General features: G+C 46.8%; 1 protein-coding gene across 1 annotated transcript in view; it reads left to right on the forward strand.

The window, feature by feature from the left end:
* The window catches only part of LOC147431743 (vesicle-associated protein 1-2-like), a 52,185-nt gene that overhangs the window by 26,180 nt on the left and 1,827 nt on the right, over positions 1–24,178 (forward strand). The gene's annotated exons all lie outside the window — the stretch shown is intronic.

Here is a 24,178-nt window from a genome sequence, read left to right on the forward strand (position 1 = left end):
CTTGCACATCCCGGCCGAGGGGCCTAAACCCTAAGAAGAACAAGTAACAGAAGAAGAAGTCCTACCAACTTATGGGGATCCCGTTCGACGGGGCCCTAGTGACAAAGGAATTAAAATAAAGCAGAACCCACCCACACTCTCACGCGCAACTGATGACGTGGCAGCAATACGGATGCTCTGAAATTGCACAGACATGTTGATGCGGCAGGTTGTACGGATTTTCGTAAATTACGTTGACAGCTTTTGGGCATCGCTTTTGGACCAGATGCTTTTGAGTTTGAAGGCTTTTCATGTAAAACTGCTTTTGGGGCCTAGGGCCTTTAAATATGAGGCCATGGACTCATTCTTTGGTATGCTTCTTGGAGAACGTGCAGAGTCTCGAGTACCGGCTTGTATTGTGTTGATGCAATATAAAGAAATACCGGAAGGGGCGCCAAGGTTTGGGGCCAATACTCTTTGGGGTGGAATTCCGCCAATACGTGTCGCGTGTTGTCTCACTCTCTCAGTTCAATTGTTATTGAAGTGCTAAAAGTCTGTTCAGTTTGTTCTTTTCTATTGGCACGTGGTGCCCGTCTTGTGACAGTGGTATCAGAGCATTAGGCGTGTGCTTTTCTGAAAGTATACCGGTCCTACAAAAGAGCAGACAGAGCTATTGGAATTTTACTTGAAGTATCTTCAGGTCCCAACCTTGGACTTATTAGCCACTCCCACCCTTACTTCATCGCGCATCGGGCGTGCTCCTGTCTTCATCGCTCTGTCTTACAGGGCATAAGCCATAAAGAACCCAAGACATGGAATTCATGGATTCAACAGAATATTTGTAGTTTTTGCTCAACGAGCTTCACGACATTCTTTCGCGGCATCCTTAGCAGAATCTTTTGATTGTGCAAAGTTTTCAACAATTTTTGAACTACATGTTACCCCCTCTGATGCCCCAGGTGGTACCTCCTCCTCGGACATCAGAAAGTACGAGAGCTTCCAACCGGCAACCTTCTCAGCCGTCTGTTCTGATCGGGGGAGTTTTCAGGAATATGGTGCAGTTATCTAACCCTGATCCAGTGCAATTGCCTTTGCCATCGCCATTGCCCCCACTTCCACCACCACCACTGCCACCGCCACCAGGCTACAATAGTTAAGAGCCCATATGGATACCCTTATTATCCATACCCGGGATATGCGCCTAACCAACCCAAAGATTTTAAAGATGGCGGCAAGATATTCAAAATTTTCACGTTTTTCTGGGTGAAAGATCGCAAGAAAGCATTGTAGCTTCTACAACAATTCGACAACATCTTTGCTTTGGGGAGCTATATAGAAGAATCCAAGATTTCTCGAGCAGCGGGATTTCTTAAAGATAATGCTATGCAATGATGGAGTTCAATCGTGACACAACCACATGCTCCAAGGACTTGGCAAGCTTTCAAGACAGTTTTTGCACGCAATTACACGACTTCTATGTTTGAAGTCCGGATTTTGGTAGAGTGGGGCAACTTGAAAATGCTTGCCGATGAAACCATGGATGACTATAACCAAAGGTTTCTTGACGTGTATTTGGGTATGTAATTTTAGTGTATCAAGACACCCGTGGAAGATTAGTGCGGTGTGGGTGTGATGGCTAATTTTACTGCCGGAATATCAAGAGTTCCGATCTGGACGAGACGAGAAGCCAACTCCTTGATCAAAAGAGCCGAGATGAGAAGCCAACTCCTTAACAAAAAAAAAAAAGAGCAAACTGATTGTCCCTCGGAATGTCCCTCGAATTTTTTTTGCGCTAACTTGACTCGTTTTGCAGATATGCTGTAATCGCGAACGATTCCTCTCTTTCTAGAAGGGGGAATTTCACAAACTGATGACGTGTCAAAGCCTTGAAGAATGGAGCCAACTTGCAGATCCCAGCCTAGGGACCTAAACCCTAGAAAGAACAAGTAATAGAAAAAGAATGGAGCCAACTTGCAGATCCCAGCCTAGGGACCTAAACCCTAGAAAGAACAAGTAATAGAAAAAGAAGTCCTACCAACTTATTGGGACCCCGTTCGATGGGGCCCCAGTGACAAAGGAATTAAAAAAAAGCAGAACCCACCCACACACACACGCGCGTAGCTGATGACGTGGCAGCAGTACGGACGCGGCAACAATACGGACGCGGGAGGTTGTACGGATTTTCGTAAATTACGTTGGCAGTTTTTGGGCATTGCTTTTGGACCAGATGCTTTTGAGTTTGAAGGCTTTTTATGTAAAATTGCTTTTGGAGCCTAGGGCCTTTAAATATGAGGCCATGGGTTCATTCTCTCGTATGCTTCTTGGAGAAGGTGCAGAGTCTCGAGTACTGGCTTGTACTGTGTTGATGCAATATAAAGAAACACCGAAAGGGGCGCCAAGGTTTGGAGCCAATACTCTCTGGGGTGGAATTCCGCCACTCCGTGTTGCGTGTTGTCTCACTCTCTCAGTTGAGTCTGTTCAATCTGTTCTTTTCTAGTGGCACGTGGTGCCCGTCTTGTGACATGTGCCCAAACCTGCTCTTTGCATGCATCCTGACGCTCCAGCTGACAACAAATCATGGTAGAAGTGAGTAGCAACTGCACGCATATCCTCACGCTCTGAAGCAATTGATCTGTCAGGTATCCTCAACTGACTAACACTGGTGTGCGCATGGCGTGGCCCCTCTCTCTCAGAAAAGTCCCCAGTAACGCTGTCACCCACCTGGGTGTACTGAGATGCCTGTCGATGGAAGGCAAACTCATGACGCCGCTCCTCAATGCTAGTCAACTTCTGCCTAGCATGCTGCATCTGCTCCTCCAGTCAAGGACTGTCTGGATGTTGCTCTTGCATCCTCCCGCAACCTGCGTCGTTTGGAGGTGCTGAGAGTAACCACTGCTTAGACTTTTTAATACTCCTCCGCATAACCATCCAGGTCCGGGTCATGAGTAACAACAATACTCCCCCCCGTAAATAACCACAAGGGTCCGGGCCATGAGTAAAAACAACACTTTTCAATCATTCAATACCCCCCCCCCCCCCGCAAATAACCACAAGGGTCCGAGCCATGAGTATGAAATAAACAAGCATTCTCAAACATTATTTCTTACTACTCCACCCGAGAGTAAAACACCAATCATTGAAACCAGTATTCAAAAAACAATTTAAATTGGCACCAAGAGGGGTTCAAAACAGATACCATCCATTTCAAACAAATTCCAAAGAGGATCACCGAACAAGTTCTCAAACAAATTCTCAAATTCAAACTCAAAAAGCGATCTCGACATCAATCGAGCTTGAAAAGTCGACCGACTTTCCATCTTGAAACCTGCATAAGAAATTAGGGTTAGGTTCCTTCCATGAGCTCGTAGCCGACCACAGCATGGTCACAAGCGCTTGAATAGTCGAAACAAGCCTCGACAGACATTACTGCTTTGGCGGTGATAGTAGCCGCAAGATATACCAATCACACTGGACCTCTAACTTCTAAGGTTATGAGCTTAAGAAGAGACACTTGGTGAGAGATGTCCAAAAATATCAAGTCGTAATTTGCTAGGGTTTCCGTGGCAAGCATTTCAGGATACCCCACTCTGCCGGAAGCTGCCAGAAACCATATAACTTCGGGCGTACTCCACGCTCTGCACCTTCTCCCAGAAGAGTGCCAGAGAATTGAGTCCTAGCCTCATATTTAAAGACCCTTGGCCATTAAAAGCAGCTACAGTGAAAAGCTTCAAACTCAAAAGCAATTGGCCCAAAAGCTAGCGCTAAAAATTAGCTAGCGCAAATTGCGGAAATCCGTACGGGCTGTCAACGTGAAACGCGAAAATCCGTACAGGCTGCCACGTCAGCAATCAGCGCAAAATTTGGGTTGTCCATACGGTTGCCATGTCATCAATTTCTACGCAAGTCTTTGTGTGTGTGTGTGTGTGTGTGTGTGTGTGTGTGTGTCCTGCTTTATTTTGTTCTCTTGTGTCACTTGGGTCCCATCGTATGGGTCCCATAAGTTGGTAGGAACTTCTTCTTCTTCGTCTGCTTATTCTTAGGGTTTAGGCCCCTCGGCTGGGATTTGCAAGTGACTCAGGTCTTCAGTGGCTTGACACGTCAGCAATTGTGACACGTAGCATCACATCTCCTCTCCTCTGTTTGTTTGTCAAAGTCAGAATCACTGGCGCGTGGTCGGAAAAAGTAGTCTGTGCCAAGATGCAAACATATCCCCTCATGTTACAGATGTGGTCACCCCGTCGTAGAAGCGATCTATTCGAGATACATTCACTCCCTTTACCTTGCGGTTGGAGCGAGAGAAAGACAGGCTGTCTGGGGGTCTCACAAAGCCAGAGTGCTACGAAACAACATAAACCCTCATAGTCATACATAGCCGCTTCCAAGTTTCCAACTCAGCCCCATGCACCGTAGAATGTCCACCTCCAATCCTGTCAGAGGGGTCCTCCAACATGTTGAAGACCCCCCAACACACCATTGCTCTGCATGCGGCAAAGACTCAACAACATGAGACCAAAACTCTGCTCGTGCACTTGCCACATTGGGTGCATATATGTTTAGGAAACCCATGAGGCAACCTTGAACCTGCATAGTAATCCAGTGAGCTCTACCTGGCACAATAATACCTCTGCCCACAATGGCTTGCTACCAAGTAATACATACCTCTCCTTGGATACCTCGAGGTCCAAATGCAGCTGACCAAAACGTCTCATAGCGACCACACAAAACCTGACTATATTGTCTAATGCGGCTCTCACAAAGATATACTTCTGTAGCATAAGAATATCAATCTCACCACCCGTAAGGCATCGGTGAAGCTCTTGACGCAATCGATCCCTCTGGCTCTGAAACTGGGGCCCTCCTGAGTCCTAATCCCTGCAGATTCCATGAGACGATTTCTCATGGAGTCAGTGAGAAAAAACAGATGCTGATGTAGCAACCAACCTCTCTATCTTTGAGGCCGGTTTGGATGGGGAGAACTCTGGATCCGAGCGACCTCTAGACAAGCGCGTTTGAAGTGATTGTCCCACCCAGGCCAAGGCCGAGCGTGTATCCTTGTGAACTTAAGAACCAAAGATCACAGTGTATGGTCATTACCTGAAGCGGAATGGATACTTCGCATGGAGATGATGGGCATGAAAGTAGTGAAGAAGAATTTCTTCACCATGGAGGTTTTCTTGACCCTCTCGCTTTGCCATCTACGTCAGGGATTGCACCAAATCCTATGGAGGCTTTGGTCAAGACGATGATGGACATGATGGCACAACAACAAGAACGACAGGCAGCCTCCGAGGAACGGATGATTCGCGAGCGTGAACAAGCGCGCTAGGCAGACAAGGAACAAAAAGAAAGAAAAGCAGAAAGAAAGGGAGCTTTAGAGCGTTAGCGCGATGTTGCGGGCTTGGTGGCCAATGAAAGACGAGTGGCCTTGGAGGCCGATCGTGAGGCATAGAGAGAACTACGCACGCAAGAATGGGTTCGACAAGTTCTCGTCTCGAAGTCCGAGCTAGCCAAAGATGTTGGTAGTTCATCAAGTGGCGCAAGTCGAGATTCGGACTCCAACAACCCAGTCATAGAGAAGATCCAGTTCAGTAAGTATGATGGTAAGATGGATGCTACGGCTATCCATTCTTGGTTGCATCAATTTAATGCTTATTTTGCGACAACTAAGAAGACAAGAAATAGCAAAGTTTTGGTGGCATCTATGTACCTTGCCGGTGATGCCATCAATTGGTACCACGCATGGCAAGAGGGACAGTTAGCCGCGCACCTAGAGGAAGCTGACGAATTCACGTCCCTTTCCTTCAATTGGGCTGATTTCCAAGACAAGCTCAAGGCGCAATTTATGCCACCTCAGTACCTTGCACGATTGAAGGACGATTGGCGTGGTCTCAAGCAAAATGATATGCCAGTTATGTCTTTCTCTAATTGTGTTTTGCAGCTCGACACTCAATTATGCAAATCGGATGCGAAGCGCAGGAGGCATTCCTTTATGGATTGGACGAGTATATCAAGTATGATGTGGAGGTATTCGATCCAATCGATCTCAACAAGGCGGTAGCGATTGCTCTCGCACAGGAGATGAAGCACAACAAGGGAAAGCCTAAGGAACACAAGACTTCCACAAGTACCTCTCAGACTTCTCAGAACGCTCAGAATGGTAAGAGCAGTAAGAATGGTAAGAACGGTAACTCTTCTAACCAATCTTCCAATAGTCTCTCAGAAAAGAACTCTCAAAATGAACTTAAGGGTAAAGCCAACACAATTGCTAAACCTAAGCTCACTCCATATGAAAAGGTAGCACAAGGAATTTTAGGAGGATACATCACGTCGGTAGAGCAAAGCACTTATTCTAAGGAAGGTCGTTGTTTTCATTGTCACATTAAGGGTCACATAAAAAGAACATGTCCTCAGCTTGACTCTAATAAATCTAAAGAATTCGCAGAACCCACTTTCTTTGTCAATGCAATAAATGAGAACACGAGTGTGCCCCAAGTTTCTCATGACCCTCCCATTGACGAGTCTCTCATTAAATGTTATGGTCATATGACGGGGCAGCGTTTTGTCATATTGTTTGACCCAGGCAGTATGCATGATGTGATTAGTCCCTCTCTTGTTGAGAGAGCCCGCCTAAAGGTTAGTGAGAAATCTCCTCTTAAGGTCTCTGGCTTTGCTCCTGGTATGGACTCTCTCATCACGAAGGAGTGCCTTGATGTGTTGTTTACAATTCAACAAGCTGCTTTGCGTAGAAAATTTTTAGTCTCTCCTCTCTCAGGATGTGATATGATTTTGGGCATTCGATGGTTTCGTGAGCATAATCCTCTCATTGATTGGGCGGAAAATACGTTCACTTTTAATGCCCAAAGTGACTCTCCCATTGTCATTCGTGGAGAGCAAGTTGTTGATTCTTCATCTCTTATTTCTAATGTGCAGGCGAAGATTGAACGGATTCTGGAAAAGGAGACTCTCAGTCTCTTCTTCTCCAAAGCATGACACAGGATTTGCATGATGATAAGCATAATGAATTGCATGATGATTTGGATGATAAGGACAAGCATGATGATTTGCATGATCAAGATGTGATTTCTCACAAGCATTATGATTTGCACGATAAAGATGATGTGATTGTTCACAAGGCCGATGGTTTGTTGATGCTTTTTCTAGCGAAGCTAACCTCGTTGCAGATTCGATCGATCACGAAGAATCGATCTTGGCTTTCGAGTCGAGGTCCACAGCACCCCCCTAGGCAGATTCGATCAAACACGACGAACCAATCTTGGCTCTCGAGCCTAGGTCTAAAGAACCCCCACGGGAAGTACTATGTGTTCGAATGATTAGTCAGCATGCATTGTACGAGTGTTTCATTCGTGATCGTTTCCTGTATTTTAGTCAGCGTCTTTATGTGATCCCTTTTCCTAGGCATGACATATTGTACGTTGAGCACGTTTCTTTCATGAATGAGCACGAATGTATGCGGATTTCTCATGAAAAGATGAACTGTTTGCATTCAAGGCAGTCACATTCCATGTCTCTTCCTTGGCATGACACGTCCGTAGCAAGAGCATAAGAAAGTATGAGCACCAAGCATGGGCATATCCGTTGTGATTTGCAATAGTTGATTGATTTAGATCAGAAGAGAAAGATTCGATCTCATTGTTTGCGTGTGTGTGGTGATCGGTTTGGCACTCCGTCTCTTTGTTCATCTACATTGCATGCACAATCTTTAGAAAAGATGAGTTTTTCCAGTCACTTTACATGGAATAGATATGTTCGTGTTTTTGTGTTGGAAGTGGTTTCAAGAATTTTCAGCCTTGGAGATTCTTGAAGAAGGTAGACGCATGACTATAAACGAAGTTGAAGCATTGAAGGAGCCACAAATGACTTTGTGTCACTTTCGGCGCGGCCCAAAGAAGCAAGTGTTGCAGACCTTTATGAAGTTCAAGTATCGCATGACCCACGCATCAGAGTGGGTCGACAAAGAGTCCCTTCCAGCATGACAGACCTTGTTGGCGATCTCCCTCGACGCCATACAGTTCGGTACCAGTACCTCACTTTGAAAAGGAGGGGGATGTCACGTGACACATCCAACCCTATGTGTCCGTGGACAAGCTACAGCTTGACCAGGGTTCAGTTTAGTCAAGTCAGTCTAGAATAGAAAGTGATCTGGCACTTTTGTGAGTCTGTTCGCAGACCGTGCACAACCAGACACGTAGAGTAGATGCATATCCTTCGGTTGCACACAACACGATCATCAGAATTCCCATCAGAATCCATCAGGGAAATTTTCCAGTGCATAAAACCTATTTTCCCTATTTTTGACATTTTTCACTTATTTATTAAGTGACTTTCGTTGGGAACTAGGCAAGGCAATTTTGCTAATGAAACCTAGCACTAGCACTATCTGGCAGAGGTGGAGAAAGGGCATCAGGAAATTTATTGCAGCAGGCTTCTCTCTCCCACTCTCAGCAAGAACAAGGACCCCCTCAGCCTGGCGTTTTCAGCAAAGGACTCCAGCGATTTCTGCCCCTGCCTTGGCGTTTCTCAGCAGCCACTTTTCTTCGTCAGCAGCCCCGTTCACTAGCCTTGCAAGACTCAGGAATTTCAGCGTTTTCAAGATCTGCTGTCCCAGCGTTTTCTGCACCAGCATTGCAGCCAGAAGCATAGCGTTTTTCAGCAATACTTCAGCACCAACAGGGCAGCGTTTTTGCAGCAGTAATTCAGTGCTTAAGAGAGCAACAGGTGGCGTTTTGAAGCAGTCGAAATTCAGCGAAGATTTTTGCATCAGCAGCAATCCAGCGATCCAAGCAAGAAAGACAAGGTTTTTTAGCATACAAAGTCACAGTAGCAGATAGCGTCGTCCTTGTCGTCGCCGTCGTCCTCGCAGCATATAGTTTCGACATAGCACCACTTATACTCATTGCATCAGCATCTTGTACCAGATTGTGCAATCAATAGTCGACCACTCTCGCCATCGAGAGGGGCCCTTGGAGGAGGGTTTTACAACATCCCTAGTGTGGTATTCTCTTCTCTCTCTATCTCTCAGTCTCAACACCTTCACGCACAGTGTCTATTCACTTTGTTTGTGATCACTTGCACTCTCTCACTAAAGCATGGAAGGCTCTCCCTTCCCTAAGAAAAAAGGAACCTTGAGCACAGTTCGGAGCACTCATCTTGAGCAAAGTTCAACATTCTCTTTTGCTGCACCTTACAAAGTTGGTCAAACTCCGAGGGATTGTTGCAAAAAGAGAGGGCTGAACTAGAAGTGGCGGCCTCAGGTGGGGCTGTCCCTCCCGAGTCATACGACTTGTAGCGAAAGCACTACCAAGAGATTGTCTCGTTGCAAATGTGTGTCGAATCCCCTGCGTCTAAGGAGGAGTTTGGGATGGGTCAGGAGATGAGGTTGAGGGTCCCACTGGGGAGAGAAGAGGAGCGGGAGGTGGGGATGAAGGTGGAGGAGGGGGAGGCGGAACGATTGCATCTGAGGGTGGAGGTGGCGGATTGAGGTGGAAGGAGCCTCCTCAGGGGGGTCATGTTGAAGGGGGTCAAAACGGTTCCATGTTGGAACCCAATTCTGCTGAGCTGCAAGAGGTCGTCCAGGGGGGCAATGAGCTCGTCCTTGTTGCCAATGTTCAGCTGTCTGATCGTTGGCCTCTGTCGAGGTACCAGCCTGTGTGTCTCGTGTGTGTCTCCTGGGTGCTTGTCTGTTGGGCATGCTCAACCTTGGGAGGCTGATGCGCTGTGGGTCGAGATCTCCTGCGAGGACAGGCCTTTGCTAAGTGGCCCATCTGCCTGCAAATGAAGCTGTTAGGTGCAGCGGAATGATTGTTTGCGCTTTGCTCAAGATGAGTGCTCCGAATTGTGCTCAAGGTTCCTTTTAGTTCTTATGGAAGGGAGAGCCTTGCGTTCTTAATGGAAAGTGCTATGATCACAAACAAAGTGAATGGACACTGCGTGCGAGTGTATGAGACTGAGATATAGAGAGAGAAGAGAGATACGACATCAGAGATGTTGTAAAACCCTCCTCCGAAGGCCCCACTCTCGTCGGCGAGAGTGGTCTACTTATTGATTGCACAAAGTGGTACAATGACGATGCAATGGACTGATGCAATCTGGGTGAAACCGGCCTGTTCAATCCAAAAAGGGCGGTAGACTTTACTTTAAACCTTGATTTAGCTTTCACCCATTATTAGTCGTCTATTTTACCTGTACTTTCAAGACACAACAAAGGGGAGAGGGATACAGGCTGCTAGATTGCACCTGTATGAGTAGACGGACACCAGATTGGCCCCTAACTTAGGCGCCCCTTTCGGTATTTCTTTATTGTTCAAAAGAGGGAATAAACGCTGTGGTTCCCTACAAGCTGCCCCGCACAAACTCGGCTGAATTTCCACTGTTCCAGCCTGATTTCGGCAGCATAACTGTACTAGAACCCTTCACGGTCAGTATTCCCACGCATTGACTGACTTTCCCGACGCATACGGGCACTTTGCAAAACCTGGCGAGAATCTGCAGCACGCTGAATTCTCTGTTTTCAGCCCTGAAAATGCGCCAGATCACCTGTACAGCGGTCCCCTTGCGTCCCCGAACCTCCTGGGGGTATTAGGGTCCGTTTAGGGCCAAAACCCTAAACCTGCAAAAATACACAGCAGGCTGTAATTCACTGTTTCGGGCTCCGTTTCGCGTGCCGGTCGCATCCCTAGCAAGTCCTCGAGCTCCCGCACCTGTAGGGCTACTTGCCCTTTGAATCGGACGAGATTTCTGGCGTGAAACCTCTCCGAATTCACCTGTACCTGCGGGGGGATTAGCCGCTAGCTAATCCAGTACCTGTGCAAGAGGCTCTTGCCTCGGCAATCGCGCATGAACCCACACAACTGTACATTGGTCAAATGAAAAGCCCACTAGAGGGGCATAACATACTGCCAAAGGGGAGAGAGAGGGCAGTGCGTAGCGTGCAGGGCATCACTCCTGGCACCGCACTGTGCATAAGAGGGAAAGCAAGCACTCCATAGCTCTTAACCTGTGACAGAGACTTGCAAAATGAGCCTCCCAGCTATAAATCACGTTTTTGCCTTCTCTATAAGTAGTAAACTGGCCTCAGAGTGCCAAGTGTCACTCATTTGTGCATTTTCCCGCTTTAGACCCTCGGGTCTAAAAATATCTCACCTGCAGCCTCTGTTGACTTGGCCACAGAGTAACAAAATGATCCCCATGTCAAACTGCACGTAATGACGCGAAGACATTTTCAGGTCCCAAAATAGCAGTTCCCTAAATTTTAGGAGATGCTGCCATTGTATCTTTCTAGGTCATCCGACCCTCTTTGTACACTGCGGCCACATCCAGAACTGAAATGTAGCCTCTGTAGCAAAGGATTCCACTTTGGCTAGTCAATGACCCCACTTGGCTAACCATAGTCCTTGTCCAACCTTAGTGCTCTCTTGCCCTCAGGCCTGGACTCCCTCTGGACAGTTCCACACTAGCTATGCAATGCAGGGCAGTTAGATTTCCCGAGGGGTGTTTCCAAAGAGTGAAAGTAAATAGATAATAAGAAAGAAATCAACAAAAAGGATAGATAGTAGTCACACGTTGGTGACATACCCCCCTCTTGAAATCTCAAACGTCCTCGTTTGCATCTATGTCGTCCATGCTTACTGTCAACACTGATGTATTCAACACCTGTCGACACATATACGACACATACATGCTCATTGTCAACCCTGGTGTATTCAACACCTCGTCGACTCATGTATTGCCTGCGTGTGAACCCTGTCCCAATGACATAGTGGTAGCTTCGCACTCTGCCATTGCTTTGAGTCACGAACTTTCCAATGACAAAATGGTAGCTGCACATTTTGCCACTGTCTTATAGTACACGTTGGATCCCGCAACACTTGCGAGCATACCCAAACCGACAGTTTAAGAATGCAGTTACACATGTACTCTTTAATAGAAGCAATCACTGTATCCTTGACAGACTGACAAGAAATACTCACTTCTATAGCACTAACCAAACTTTTGGACATTCCATAAGAGCAATTGCCAAACTGACAATCTGTACAGCTCTAACATTCATGTAACAGGTATTTGATTTGAGCTCACTTTAAATACCATGTACATCATTTGTTTCAAAAGCCATTGTCACACTGACAATCCATTTAGCTTTGAAACTCAAGGGGTCAAGGTAGGTTGCAAATCGAAGGCTTCCAGGTAAAGTGATAACACAGTTGGTGACTCTGCAAGTTCACCTTCTTCCATCCACTTAGCATCCATTGGTGGATAGTTTCTGAACTTTACCAAGTAACGCCTAGCAACCTTGCCTTTCACTTTCCTTTCTTTGTGTGCCAAAATCTGTTCAGGGACCAAGATTTCGTCAAGTTCCTCGACTTCCGGCTGATCTTCAGCTGGCATATCTTCTGGCACATCACCCACATAGGGTCTGAGAAGACTCACATGAAACGCATTGTGAATCTTCCAACTGTCAGGCAATTTCAGCCTATATGCAACATCACTGATTATGTCGCATACTTGAAAAGGCCCATAGTAACGCATGCTGAGCTTTGGAAAGAGTCTTTCCTTGCCCTTCATCTTCTTTAACCTTGCCTTTTCAAAGCGTAAAAGCACCCAATCACCAAGTGAATATACCACTTCACGACGGTGACGATCAGCTGCTTTCTTTTGCTTTGCCTGAGTCCTTTCTAAGGCCACTTTGACCTTCTTGTACATTTCATCCATGTCCTGAACATACTTATCTGCTTCAAATATCTTGTCCTTTGTATGCAGTATGGGAGGAACTTTCTTGCCACCTTCAACTATCTCAAAAGGTGCCTTGCCAGTTGATGAATGCACTGTATTATTGTATGCATACTCCACCAATGGCAAATATTGCTCCCATTTTCCTTTATGCTCTGACACATAGCACTTCAGCAGATCTAGGACAGTAGAATTTGCCTCTTCTGACTGCCCATCTGTTTGAGGATGAAATGACGAAGAGAATTTGAGCGTGGTGCCCATATTCTCAAACAAGCCTCTCCAGAACAAACTTGTCATGCGTGGATCACGGTCGCTGACAATCGACTGTGGCATGCCATGATACTTGAAAATATTGCTCATAAACAAGCGTGCCATCTGATCTGGCTTTATCTTCTTCCTGACAGGAATAAAATGAGCCTGTTTGCTGAATCTGCAAATAATGGTCCAAATACCATCGTTTCCTGTCTGCGTTCTCGGAAGATCAAAGATAAAATCCATAGCAATACTTTCCCATGGTTTATCTGGAATAGGTAGGGGTTGCAATAACCCTGGTGCCTTTTGCCTGTCAAACTTGACCTTTTGGCATATTAGGCATTCTCGCACAAAGGCATCCACATCCCTTCTCAATGTAGGCCAATAGAAGAATGTCTCAACCGCTTTAACTGTAGCATCAATACCACGATGCCCTGCATACGGTGGGACATGACTCTCTTCCATAACTTTGCGTCGCAATGGCTTTGTGACACACAATCTGCCATGCATCATCATGAACCCGTCTTTAAGAAGATAGTGTTCATGACGTTGTCCATCCATTAGTTGCTCGAAGACCCTTGCAAAATCTTCATCATTTGCATACTGTTCTCTCATATCATCAAGTTCATGATGATAAGGAATCGACACAGCTGAAATTTGTGGCTTCCTTGACAAGGCATCAGCCACAACGTTCTTCTTGCCTTCCACATGCACAATCTGAAAATGGAACATGGACAAGATATTTGCCCATCGCATATGCTTTTCAGATAACTTTGTCTGTGTCAAGAAGTATCGCAAGGTCTGATGGTCCGTTTGGACAACGAAATCTGCACCTAGCAGGTAGTGTTTCCAACTTAAGAGCGCATGAATCACAGCCAGTAATTCTTTCTCATAGACCTGCATGGTCATCTCTGGCCCTTGCAAAATTCTGCTCTCATAGGCTACTACCCTGCCATCTTGCATTAGCACAGCACCAATGCTACTACCGCAGGCATCACACTGGACCACAAATGACTTCCTAAGATCCGGCAACACAATGACTGGATCCGAAGTCATCTTTTCCTTTAAGAGATTAAAAGCTGAAATCTCTTTTTGTGTCCATCTAAAGGTGACTGCCTTCTTTTGAAGAGCATGTAAAGGTGAAGCAATCTCAGCGAAATTTCGGATAAACCTTCTGTAATAGGAGCATAGTCCCAAGAAGCTTCGGACATCATGCACCGTCTTCAAATTTGGCCATGACTTGATCGCTTCGACTTTTGCAGGATCCATTCTGACACCATCCTTTGAGACAATGTGTCCCAGAAAGTGAATCTCTTCCAGAAAAAACTCACTTTTCTTTGCATTGATGAGCAACCTATGACTGCGTAGCTCTTTGAACACAATGGCCAAGTGATGCCTATGCTCCTCTTCATTCTTTGAGTAGACTATCATGTCATCAAAGAACGTACCAACAAACTGTTGGTGTGGACGGAAAATTCTGTCCATCATCCTATTGAACGTAGCAGGAGCATTTGTGAGACCAAAGGGCATCACTAAAAATTCGTAAAGGCCAAACGTTGTTCTAAAAGCAGTCTTGTGCACATCCTCTGATCTAATGCGGATCTGATGGTACCCACTCTTTAGATCTATCCTGCTAAACATAGCTGCTCCTTCTAATTTGTCCATAATATCATCAATTCTAGGTATAGGAAACCTATTCTTGATGGTATTCTTGTTCAGTGCACGGTAGTCGATGCACATACGCCATGAGCCATCCTTTTTCTGCACCAACAACACTGGAGAACAGAATGGAGATGAACTGGGCTGAATCAGCCCCTTTTCTAACAACTCCTGTACTTGGCCCATTATCTCTTTCTGCTGAGCCGCACTAACCCTGTACGGAGGCTTATTTGGTGGGCTACTGCCTGGCACCAAATCTATCGCATGGTCCTCGGGTCTCTCTAGCGGTAATTGAGACGGTAATGAATCGGAAAAGCAGTCACTATACTGTTGTAAAAACATTGACCTTTCTTTATCTAGCACAGATAAATTTGATTCATCACAATCTGACACTTCACGTGCAAAAACCAAGTACGCAGAAAGATGCTTTTTCATTACAGAAGTAATAACAGAAGCTGATACAGTAGGAATAGACTCCCCTTTAAGCTTTACATCCAGAATGTGAGTCTTTCCCCTGCTCTGTACAGTGATCTTTTTGTTGTAGGCATCCATGATTCCCTGTACACGAAATAACCAAGGAATACCTAACAACACATCACATCCGTCCAGTGGCATGATGTAAAATTCTTCAGCATCTACATAGGACTGGATATGTAGACGCAACTTTCCAATGATGGGTGTCACAGCCTCTGTATGGCCAGGACATGCCAAACCTGCCTCTGCTGTATACCCCATCTCTTCAGGTCTGATTCCCAACTTTGAAGCCAATTCTGGGGAAATGAAGTTGGCTTTGGCACCTGGATCAAAGAAGATAAGCACTGTTTGATCCCTAACCTTTCCCCATGCTCTGCAAAGCTCACTTGCATCTGAATTTGGCTTGTCGCCCACCATATCTGGCACTAGACCAGCCATGGGCTTCTTTCCTTTCCTGTCCTCCTTGTCTTCAGAATCAGCTGGCCTTTTCTTTGTAGGACAGTTGTAAGCAATGTGGCCAGGCTGCTCACATATAAAGCATTTGTTCTCTGTCCTCAGGACCTTCTTTTGCTCTTCTGACTTGCGAGGAAAACGTCTTTTCCATTTCTTTGCTGGTCCTTTTTCTGATTCAGCCGTAGCTTTGTCTTTCCCTGTGTTGGCCGACTCCTGAGTCCCTTTAGGAGCCTCATTGGGAACGTGCTTCTTGGCTGAATTTTTCTTGCCTGATCCTGCCTTGACGCCAGTGTTAAATTCACAATCTTCTCCCTTGAGCAAACCATTGCCAGTGTTTGCTACCTCGATGAGCTGCGTCAAAGTAGTGACTTTTGTCTTCGTGCAGTATTTTCTCAATCCTTTGGGTAGGCCACAACAGTATTTTTCAATCTGTTCTGTCAATGGCACAAACCTATAGGAAGTTACTGGAAGTAGAGCTTTCCAAAACTTCCGATTGTAATCATCCAGATTTCTGCAAGTGGCAGCATTTAGCTGGTGCCATTCTGTCATGACATCTGCTTCAAAGTCATCAGATAACCATGCTGCTGCAAAAATCTGCTTGAAGTAAATCCATGTGGACGGAGCTTGCCCTTGAAGCAATAAAGTTGTCCACCATTGTCCCGCATTCCCTGTCAAGAAAGTGGCTGCCTTGCGGACCTTTGAAGCCTCTGTAAAGTTTCCCCCTGCATAGGCCTTGTCAAACTGCTGGAGGAATGAAAGAGCCTTCTTCCTGTCATCAAACCCTGTAAAGGTCGTGAATGACACACCTTTGCCACCTTCTTTGTACGGAGTTGGCCTCTCCAGCGGCGTTAAATTGTCATATGGAAGTGACTGAAACATGGGAACACTATTAAGGTTCATCTGTGTTCCTTGGCCGCTATTAACTTGACCTGGAAATGCCATATTTGGCTGCTGATTTGTAATTCCAGCCATACCAAAATTTGCTTGTGGCATCCCAAATTGTCCCTGAGTGCTTTGAAACCCTGGTTGCATACCCATGACACTGTACATGGGGTTAGGCATCATCGTTTGAGCACCCGCAAACACTGTTCCTGGCGTATAAAACTGATTTCCAGGTGCATGACCAGCCATGCTTTGGAATACGGATCCACCTCCAAAATAGCCAGGGTGTACTGAAGGTGGTGGGAAGACCTGTTGCATAGCCTGTAAGTTGCTTCCCTGCCCATTAGAACCAGCTATAGGCTGCTGAAAGGTGGCGGGCTGAATTGGTACAGCTTGAAAAACTGGCATCTCAGCCACCTGTTCTTGCACCTTAGGCATACGTTGTGGAGACTGCATGTTCTCCGTCAAGTGTACAGGTGTTTCCATTGACTGTGCGGTATGAATCACCTGTGTTCGAGCCTTAACAGGCTTTTGAATATGATCCAGTGACCCAACTTGCTGAGACGGAACCGGAGGTTGCAGAAAGGCTAAAAACCTCGGATTCTGCATTACTTGTGTGAACATAGCCACAGCAGTAGCCAACTGGGTCCTGAATATATCATCATCAGTCTGTGGTGGTCTTGAGGACTCACCCACTTCATGTGTCTGTTGACCCTGTGAAGAGGAAACCTCTTCAGTCACATCATCTGGTCTGTCAGCCATAATTACAATTCCCTGTGTCTCGTCTATGATCCCCTGTGTCTTCAAGCCCAAAACTGACCAAGGCTCACTTCTATGGGAAAAAGTGATTTAATCCCGTCGATGGAACCATGAAACCGGCCTGTTCAATCCAAAAAGGGCGGTAGACTTTACTTTAAACCTTGATTTAGCTTTCACCCATTATTAGTCGTCTATTTTACCTGTACTTTCAAGACACAACAAAGGGGAGAGGGATACAGGCTGCTAGATTGCACCTGTATGAGTAGACGGACACCAGATTGGCCCCTAACTTAGGCGCCCCTTTCGGTATTTCTTTATTGTTCAAAAGAGGGAATAAACGCTGTGGTTCCCTACAAGCTGCCCCGCACAAACTCGGCTGAATTTCCACTGTTCCAGCCTGATTTCGGCAGCATAACTGTACTAGAACCCTTCACGGTCAGTATTCCCACGCATTGACTGACTTTCCCGACGCATACGGGCACTTTGCAAAACCTGGCGAGAATCTGCAGCACGCTGAATTCTCTGTTTTCAGCCCTGAAAATGCGCCAGATCACCTGTACAGCGGTCCCCTTGCGTCCCCGAACCTCCTGGGGGTATTAGGGTCCGTTTAGGGCCAAAACCCTAAACCTGCAAAAATACACAGCAGGCTGTAATTCACTGTTTCGGGCTCCGTTTCGCGTGCCGGTCGCATCCCTAGCAAGTCCTCGAGCTCCCGCACCTGTAGGGCTACTTGCCCTTTGAATCGGACGAGATTTCTGGCGTGAAACCTCTCCGAATTCACCTGTACCTGCGGGGGGATTAGCCGCTAGCTAATCCAGTACCTGTGCAAGAGGCTCTTGCCTCGGCAATCGCGCATGAACCCACACAACTGTACATTGGTCAAATGAAAAGCCCACTAGAGGGGCATAACATACTGCCAAAGGGGAGAGAGAGGGCAGTGCGTAGCGTGCAGGGCATCACTCCTGGCACCGCACTGTGCATAAGAGGGAAAGCAAGCACTCCATAGCTCTTAACCTGTGACAGAGACTTGCAAAATGAGCCTCCCAGCTATAAATCACGTTTTTGCCTTCTCTATAAGTAGTAAACTGGCCTCAGAGTGCCAAGTGTCACTCATTTGTGCATTTTCCCGCTTTAGACCCTCGGGTCTAAAAATATCTCACCTGCAGCCTCTGTTGACTTGGCCACAGAGTAACAAAATGATCCCCATGTCAAACTGCACGTAATGACGCGAAGACATTTTCAGGTCCCAAAATAGCAGTTCCCTAAATTTTAGGAGATGCTGCCATTGTATCTTTCTAGGTCATCCGACCCTCTTTGTACACTGCGGCCACATCCAGAACTGAAATGTAGCCTCTGTAGCAAAGGATTCCACTTTGGCTAGTCAATGACCCCACTTGGCTAACCATAGTCCTTGTCCAACCTTAGTGCTCTCTTGCCCTCAGGCCTGGACTCCCTCTGGACAGTTCCACACTAGCTATGCAATGCAGGGCAGTTAGATTTCCCGAGGGGTGTTTCCAAAGAGTGAAAGTAAATAGATAATAAGAAAGAAATCAACAAAAAGGATAGATAGTAGTCACACGTTGGTGACACTGGGACTATGCCGGTGACGACGACGGTGATGACAACGACGACTTTAGGGCTGACATCTGTGGTCTTCAATCTGCTGAATTTCGGGACTGTTCCGGTGGCTGAAAATGACTGTTTTGGCTGCGTTTTCGAGCGCTGAATTTAGGGATCCTCTGCAACCAACTAGGGCTGAATCTGCTGTCGTGTCTAATGCTGAAAACGCTGACTTTCTACTGCAGGGATTGCTGAAAATAGAACAGCGCTGACTTGTCTGCTAGCGTTAGTAAAAAACGCTGATATGTGCCTGATGGAAACGCTGGTACATCTGCAGCATGTGAGGCTGAAATGGATATGCTGATCTGCTCCTGGAAACACTAGCAAAACGCTAGGCCAATGGGGGATTGCTGGCGATGATTGCAATGGGAAAACGCCATGTCTGAGTGTAGGCGAGGATGGGAAAACCAAAAACGCCAAGGAAGATGATGGTTCTTGATGGGTTTTGTTGAGAAGACGCCTGTTGAGCGGGGAGCTTCTACTGCCTCTTCTGCCAGAAAGTGCTAACTTGGGTTTGCTTATATATTAACTTAGCAAAATTGCCCTACCTACTTTCGTTGGAAAATAATAAGTGAAAATACCAAAAATAGGGAAAATAAGCTAAATGCACTGGAAAAATCCCCTAACTGATTCTGATGGGAATTTTGATGATCATGCTGTGTGCAACGAGAGGATATGCATCTATGCTAAGTGATTGGGCATGCACGGTCTACGAATAGACTCACAAAAAGTGCCAGATCACTTCTAATCTAGACTGACTGAACTGACTGAACCCTGACCATGCTGTAGCTTGTCCACGCACACATAGGGTCGGATGTGTCACGTGACATCCCCTCCTTTTCAAAGTGAGGTACTGGTACCGAATTGTATGGCGTCAAGGGAGATCGCCAATAGCATCCGGAATCTTGGAAGGGACTCTTTACCGGCCCACTCTGATGTGTGGGTCGTGCGGTACTTAAACTTCGTAAAGGTCTGCAACGCTTGCTTCTTTGGGCCGCGCCAAAAGCGACACAAAGTCTTCTGTGGCTCCTTCGATGCTTCAACTTCGTTTAGAGTCATGCTTCTGTCTTCTTCAAGAATCTCCATGGCTGAAAATTCCTGAAACCATTTCCAACACAAAACCATGAACTTACCTATTCCATGTAAAGTGAATGGAAAAAATCTTGTCGTCCTAATAGACTGTGCATGCAATGTGGATGAACAAAGAGACGGAGTGCCAAACCGCTCACCACATACACGCAAACAATGAGATCGAATCTTTCTCTTCTGATCTAAAGCAATCAACTGTGGCAATTCACAACGGAAATGCCCATTCTTAGTGCTCATACTTTCATGTGTTCGTTCCGAAACTGTGTCATGCCAAGGAAGAGACATGGAATGTGATTTCCTTACATACAAACTTTTCAGCTTTTCACGAAAAATCCGCATACATTCGTGCTCATCCATGAGAAAAACGTGCTCAACATACAATATGTCATGCCTAGGAAAAGGGATCACATAACGATGCTAACTAAAATACAGGAAACGATCACGAATGAAACATTCGAACAATGCGTGCGTATCAATCATGCGAACACATAATACTTCCTGTGAGGGTTCTTTGGACCTAGGCTTGAGAGCCAAGATCGCTTCTTCCTGAATTATCGAATCGTCTTGTGGGGGTTCTTTGGACCTCGACTCGAAAGCCAAGATCGGTTCTTCGTGATTGATCAGGAGGTTAGCTTCGCTAGAAAAAGCATCCACTAACACATCCTCCTTGTGAACAATCACATCATCTTCATGCAACTCATCATGCTTGTGAGAAATCGCACCTTGATCATGCAAATCATCATGCTTGTCATTGCCATCCAAACCATCATGCAAATCATTATCATTCAAATCATCATGCTTCTCATAATCATGCAAGTCCTATGTGTCATGCTTTGGAGAAGAAGAGACTGAGAGAGTCTCCTTTTCCCAATCTTGTTGCATCTGTGCCTGCATTCGAGAAAAGAGTCGCAACATCTCTTGCCTTATTGCTTTGTTCTTGCGATCTATGGCTGCCATTCTTTCTGTGTAGTTACGCTCTATGGCTGCCATTCTTTCTTTGTGTTCACGCTCTATTTCTGCTTTTCTTTCTTGGTCCAACTCCTCCATAGGAGTTAGCGCAATCCTTGTCGTAGATGGTGAAGGGGGAGGGTCGGAAAAACCTCCTGGTGGGGAAAATTCTTCTTCGCCTCTCTCATGCTCATCACCTGTAAGCGAAGTATCCATTCCGCTTCGAGTGATGACCATTCTGAAGTCGTGGGTTCTTGTGGGTCTTGGGTTCTTAAGTTCACGAGGAACTTGGGTTCTTAGGGATCTTGAGGTTCTTGAGGTTTTCTTTCGCTTGCAAATCGCGTTTGAGAAGGATTTTCTCTTCACCCGAGTTCTACTCTTTTCCGCGGGTGCACCCCTTGGCGGCCTTGCGCTCACACCAAGGTTGCTTTTTCCCACCTCACGTCGATTGGCCGGCCGCTAAGTGCACGGTCCGCTCTCAATGAATGAAAAGAGACACAAGGGGAGGCTGGACAAGCCCTTCTTTCTTGGGAATCCTGTCACTCTTCAACAAAACACGATTAGGAATCGACACGCCCAAGCGAACTTGGGTTCGTGCGGCCGCAACAAGCAAAAAAAATTCTTGTGGTTCTTTCCTTGAGTGATACAGAACATTGCCAAGCTCAGATACCAATGTTAGGTGCAACGGAATGATTGTTTGCGATTTGCTCAAGATGAGTGCTCCTAACTGTGCTCAAGGTTCCTTTTAGTTCTTATGGAAGGGAGAGCCTTCCGTTCTTAATGGAAAGTGCTATGATCACAAACAAAGTGAATGGACACTGTGCGTGCGAGTGTATGAGACTGAGATATAGAGAGAGAAGAGATATACGACACCAGAGACGTAAAACCCTCCTCCAAAGGCCCCACTCTTGTCGGCGAGAGTGGTCTACTTATTGATTGCACAAAGTGGTACAATGACGATGCAATGGACTGATGCAATCTGGGACTATGCCGGTGACGACGACGGTGATGACGACGACAACTTTAGGGCTGAAATCTGTGGTCTTCAAGCTGCTGAATTTCGGGACTGTTTCGGTGGCTGAAAATGACTGTTTTGGCTGCGTTTTTGAGGGCTGAATTTAGGGATCCTATACAACCAACTAGGGCTGAATCTGCTGTCGTGTCTAATGCTGAAAACGCTGACTTTCTACTGCAGGGATTGCTGAAAATAGAACAGCGCTGACTTGTCTGCTAGCGTTAGTAAAAAACGCTGATCTGTGCCTGATGGAAACGCTGGTACATCTGCAGCATGTGAAGCTGAAATGGATATGCTGATCTGCTCCTGGAAACGCTAGCAAAACGCTAGGCCAATGGGGGATTGCTGGCGATGACTGCAATCGGAAAACGCCATGTCTGAGTGTAGGCGAGGATGGGAAAACCAAAAACGCCAAGGGAGATGATGGTTCTTGATGGGTTCTGCTGAGAAGACGCCTGTTGCGCGGGGAGCTCTTGCTGCCTCTTTTGCCAGAAAGTGCTATCTTGGGTTTGCTTATATATTAACTTGGCAAAATTGCCCTACCTACTTTTGTTGGAAAATTATTAGTGAAAATACCAAAAATAGGGAAAATAGGCTAAATGCACTGGAAAAATCCCCTAACTGATTCTAATGGATTCTGATGAGAATTTTGATGATCATGCTGTGTGCAACCAGAGGATATGCATCTATGCTAAGTGACTGGGCATGCACGGTCTACGAATAGACTCACAAAAAGTGCCAAATCATTTCTAATCTAGATTGACTGAACTGACTGAACCTTGATCATGCTGTAGCTTGTCCACGAACACATAGGGTTGGATATGTCACGTGATAGAAGCACTGGTTTGGGAGACCCGAATACTCCACACCTCTAGACAAGCACGTATGGAGTGACTGTTCCATCCCGGCCCAAGCCGAGCGTGCAGCCCGTAGGAATACATCCTTTGTCCAAGAATCCTCATGTACAAATACATAGCAAGGAGGGCTCTAAGTGTCAGCAAACAGATGTACCACAATGTGCCTGCAACCGGCTGCATCCGGTGGCGTCACACTGAACTTGGCAAGGGGCCAAAGTGTCTGAACTAGATTTGTCACCCCTAAGTCCCCTGTGTGGTGTGAGAACTGAGTGGCCTGAATCTGGAGCCAGTCAAGAACTGTGTGCAGGGTTCACTCTGTACGATCCCTACTGCATAGCGGGAAGGAGAAGTCCACCCCTGTGTCCAAAGTCTCAATGGCTGGAGCTGCAAGATGAACCTGTAGGATCCCTACTGCATAGCGGGAAGGAGAAGTCCACCGCTATGTCCAAAGAAAGTCTCAATGCTTGGAGCTGCAAGAAAGAGGACGTGGACTTGAAAGCAAGCCTCCTCCGGGTCAGGAGATGAGTCACCCAAGAACTGTGTGAAGTTGTAGTTGAAGAAGTCCCAACGTCCGCGAATGTCAACGCTAGTCAAACCTCTAGGGACTGTTGCAAAAGGAGAAGTATGCACCAAAAAAGGTGGCCTTAGATGGGGCTGTCCCTCCCGAGCCACACGGCTCGTAGCGAAAGCACTACGAAGAGATCGCCTTGGTGCAGATGCGTGTCCAGTCCCTTGCGTTTGAGGAGTGAAGGAGGGGTTGGGAGATGGGGCTGCGGGCCCCACCGGGGAGAGAGGAGGGGCGGGAGGCGAGTGTGGAGGTGGAGGTGGAGGAGGGGGAGGCGTAGCGGCAGCGTCTAAGGGAGGAGGAGGTGGAGGCGGAGGAACTGAAGTGGACGGGGCCTCCTCAGGCGGGTCTTGCTGAAGGGGGTTGAAACGGTTCCTTCCCGCTACTGCATAGCGGGAAGGAGAAGTCCACCGCTATGTCCAAAGAAAGTCTCAATGCTTGGAGCTGCAAGAAAGAGGACGTGGACTTGAAAGCAAGCCTCCTCCGGGTCAGGAGATGAGTCACCCAAGAACTGTGTGAAGTTGTAGTTGAAGAAGTCCCAACGTCCGCGAATGTCAACGCTAGTCAAACCTCTAGGGACTGTTGCAAAAGGAGAAGTATGCACCAAAAAAGGTGGCCTTAGATGGGGCTGTCCCTCCCGAGCCACACGGCTCGTAGCGAAAGCACTACGAAGAGATCGCCTTGGTGCAGATGCGTGTCCAGTCCCTTGCGTTTGAGGAGTGAAGGAGGGGTTGGGAGATGGGGCTGCGGGCCCCACCGGGGAGAGAGGAGGGGCGGGAGGCGAGTGTGGAGGTGGAGGTGGAGGAGGGGGAGGCGTAGCGGCAGCGTCTAAGGGAGGAGGAGGTGGAGGCGGAGGAACTGAAGTGGACGGGGCCTCCTCAG

Source organism: Adiantum capillus-veneris, chromosome 21, assembly GCF_014529385.1.
Source record: "Adiantum capillus-veneris isolate H3 chromosome 21, ASM1452938v2, whole genome shotgun sequence".
NCBI classification, from domain to species: domain Eukaryota; kingdom Viridiplantae; phylum Streptophyta; class Polypodiopsida; order Polypodiales; family Pteridaceae; genus Adiantum; species Adiantum capillus-veneris.